At 32.3% G+C, this 3,958-nt stretch overlaps 1 long non-coding RNA gene across 1 annotated transcript; it reads left to right on the top strand.

Annotated features, from left to right (window-relative positions):
- The first annotated feature begins 205 nt into the window (after positions 1 to 205).
- Positions 206 to 1,099, top strand: LOC149205663 (uncharacterized). Its single transcript, XR_016251892.1, has 2 exons — positions 206 to 630; positions 792 to 1,099. It is a non-coding gene; the product is annotated as an uncharacterized LOC149205663 (long non-coding RNA).
- The last annotated feature ends 2,859 nt before the right edge of the window (positions 1,100 to 3,958 follow it).

The raw sequence follows: 3,958 nt of genomic DNA, 5'->3' as shown, positions 1-3,958 counted from the left end.
CCATCTTAGATGTGACGACCTATGCATGCATGTTACGGATTTGAATTTATATTCGAGCCACCTCCGCCTCCGCCTTGATTGCCACCGCCACCACCAGTCCGTAGGAACGCTGGCATATACGATACAGGATATACTAGGATATACAACGTACGCATTTAATTGACATATTAGTTTGAATTTGAATTTGAAAGCCCGCTTTCAAAAATTTAATTTCTATAACTGTGACCGCCTGGAGGGTGCAGCAAAAGGCTGCCCGTCCTGCTCTCTGGAGGGTGTAACGAAATGCGGTCTGGTAGTGTCGGTGGCCCTCATGGCGAAGGCGATGCCAAGGTCTCAAATCCTCAGCGCGGTGGTAGCACTGCTTTTCAGATGCTGGGGACTTCTCAGACATTGCACTCACTGCAACAGTTGCACGAAGACGCTGAGGCGCAGCAAGATATACAGCAGCTATTCTACCAAGTCCTCTCATGCTGCTAAATATTTCATCTCACCCACGGCAGCCAAACAGTAGTCTCGATGACCTTCGTGAATGCCTGGAGATGAAGATTTATCAGGATGGAGGGAACGGTAGTTTCTCTGTACTCAAATGCCCAAAAGCCGCTGAGGTTTTCTTTAAGTTTAACTATTGAGGTTAGAATATATATCTACATACGCAGTGCAATATATTTTCATCGAAATTTTTCTTTGTTTAAATTTGTTGAGTTTGTTTCTTCTCAGTAACTTTGCGCAGTTACTTCCTCCAGAGATCACACATTTTCATTTATTATATCTTTTGTCTTATGCGTTTGCAGGTTTACATTTACGGGTAATGGCACGTAAAGGGTACTACTAGTTATTTTATTGTGAATACCATTTATTTTCTGCTCTGCCAGAGAGGTTTACAATGGCATAGTCTCGGTTATGCTTGATAAGTTTACACTGCATAGTCTCGGTTTCGGAGGAAAAATTTAATCATTGCTTTGGCAAAACTGCTGAGTATCCTAGAGCTTTCTACATATTTTTTCAAACATAAGAGAGAGAAAATACTGAGAGCCAGAAACAACTGCTATAGATCTTTGAAAGAAACTCTGGCGAAATGCGAAATTGTTTTGCTTTTTTTTTTAAATGATGTCTGCTGAAACTCTTACAGGTTCATGGGTTCATAAGATGTCTAAGTTGGACCATTTGTAATTTTGCAAATGATTTTTAAAGTTTGAGTACTTGTGTTTTAATATATCATGGAAATAGAATTGTTATATATCTATACATGTTTTGGTCGTTATGGTTGTGAGGAGGTTATATTTGATTTTAATTTTTTTAATGGTTATTTTAAAATTTAAATTTAATTTTTTTTATTGAATAATTTTAAAATTATATAAAAATAGATTTAATATTATAAAATATTTTATCATAATAAGTTTTCTCAATTTCATATTTTAAAATAATTTTTATTAAATGTATTGGATTTTTTTGGTTGGAATCCAAGTAAATAATAATTTTTTTTTTTAAATTTATTTTTGATTATATAAATTTAGCGTCTTAACAACTTTAGTACATTTTGATTGGAAAGAGTTTACAAATCAATATTATGATTCCAATAAATCTTTACTAGATTTTAAACCTTTTTCACTAAAAAAATATACTCAAAAAACTTTTAAAACATATCATAAATTCAAATCAATTTAATTAACTTAAAAATATTAATTTTAAAATTTTAGTAAATTTTAATCCATTTAAATGTATGAACAACTAGTAAATAAAGAGAATTTTTTAAAAAGAATTCTAAAGAGGATATTCATTGATTTAAAAAAATATACAATGCCAATCTGCCATTGAAAATTTAAAAAACCAAGAGGAGTCAAAAGATAAATCAAATACACAAAATTCTATTAAAAGCAGGTCACAAGTAAATTGGCAAACCAAAAAACATATGATCAAGCATATATTAAAAAAATTCAAGTAGATATTCTTCATGAGAACATTAAAATTCCACACTCATATTTCAAGAGCTTTTGAAATTCCTAAATGGATACTATGGTTTAGATGGATTCTACAACATAGAACCATCACAAATAAATTACTGGAACATGGATTCCATGTTCCACATTTGAATATCCTTTAAACCATCACAGAAATCTCCTAGCTGGATTCTAGGAGATTTGCTAATCAATATTTTATTTATTTTCTCTACTCCCACTTTTCTTTTAAAATAGGTAGGCATCATTTTTCTCTCTAAACCATGTATCTTTAACTTTTAAATAAAATATGTCATTCTACTTCTAGTCACTCATATTTTCTATCTAATCTTTCTAGACAAAAACTATTTTCGGAAAAAGATCATGTATATTTAACTTTTACATAAAATATGTCATTCTACTTCTAGTCACTCACCCAAATCATAATTTATTATTTTCTATCTAATCTTTCTAGACAAAAACTATCTTCAAAAAAAATAATTTGCAGAGAAAACTACATAGTTGTGGCTAAATCATGAAAAAACACAGTGGCTAAACAATATTTATGCTCTCAGAACCATGGCGAGATCCATTGAAAAATACAGAGAAATATATCTTCATGGGTGACCTGTTGCATATTTCTACACAGAATCTGCTATATAATTATGTTCCCTATGAGAAAATGACAAATTGAATTTTTTTAACATTGACCTTATCCAATGCATCTAGTTTATGAGCATTGTTAGTCCAAATGTTGATGTCTTCATTACCCAATCTATAATCTCTTTGAAATCTCTAAAAATTTCCATAGAAGCAATTCCAAGTCACCTTGCACAAAATAAAACTGCAAAAAAAAACTAAAAACTCTACTCTAATATAGAAGCAATTCCAAGTCACCTTGCACAAAATAAAACCCCCAAAAAAACTAAAAACTCTACTCTATTATTTTTGTTCTGACACCATTCTTCCAAGAGATAAAAATCTCCAAGCTTCAAAACAACATAAACCCGCATCAAAAAAACCTACTAATTTTTTTTTCCACATATCCTCCAACTAGTAAACCCTTGTAGAATTTTTTTTGGTTTTTCGCCCAATCTACATATAAAAACTTGTTACTTCAAGCAAGTGTATCTTACATCTACCGCTATCGCTTCCAAAATATATACATTTAGGCTTCTCCAAATACCCATAGAATGTAAAAAACAGAGTCCTATAATCTCATTTATAAATTTTACAAATTACACCATTAAAATAAATAAATAAATAAAAATTCTCGTTCTAAATTAAAAAAAAAATACAAAAATACAACCAATGTTTTTAGTAATACCTTTACTACCACTATGATTCATAAATGAACTATAGTGTACTTTCATCCATTGATGTCACGCTAAGCCCATTTTGGTGACACAAGTACAATTTTAATTAGTTATTCATTTCATAAACATATGGACCAATTAAAGTATAGTGCTTCATCATTGCTTTAGTGGGGAGAGTTCCACGTTGTGACCGGCTACGTGCGCTCAAATCCCATCAGCCATGCTATTACTGCTAATTTTTCATTTTTTTAGTATTTTTTTTAATTTCAATTATTTTTCAAAATTTTAAAAAAGAGTAGGCGAGTCTGAGAAGAGTTGCATTAGGAAAAAAAACTAGGGGAAGGACATCAATTGTTGCGTGTTTTTTTTCTGCCATGACATCAAACGATCATCTCAGTATTGAATGGATTGTACGACACGTGTCTAACAGATCATCCCACTTGTCGTGGTAGCTGGGGAATTAACACCTGCCTCGTTTCTCATGTTTTTCCTCCTCTTTTAGGGTTTAGTTTTTACTGCATTTGGAAGGCTGTGTTATTTTGCTTGGGGTCAGTGTGTGGGCGTTCTTCTGCCCCATTGTTGTTCGATCGATGCCTTGATGTTGGTCAACATACACTGGGTGATTGTGCTCGACTGGTTTCATTGCTAAGAGAAGTGGTTTGTGTGCTGAGAGAAGCAATTTGTGGGGGATTCAGGGGTTTGAATGTT

The sequence above is a fragment of the Pinus tabuliformis genome, chromosome 1_2 (genome assembly GCF_031772625.1).
Source record: "Pinus tabuliformis cultivar Carrire ecotype Pingquan chromosome 1_2, CPIR1, whole genome shotgun sequence".
Lineage (NCBI taxonomy): Eukaryota > Viridiplantae > Streptophyta > Pinopsida > Pinales > Pinaceae > Pinus > Pinus tabuliformis.
The sequence above is the reverse complement of the archived record's forward strand: the minus strand, read 5'-3'. Positions and strand labels throughout refer to the sequence as shown.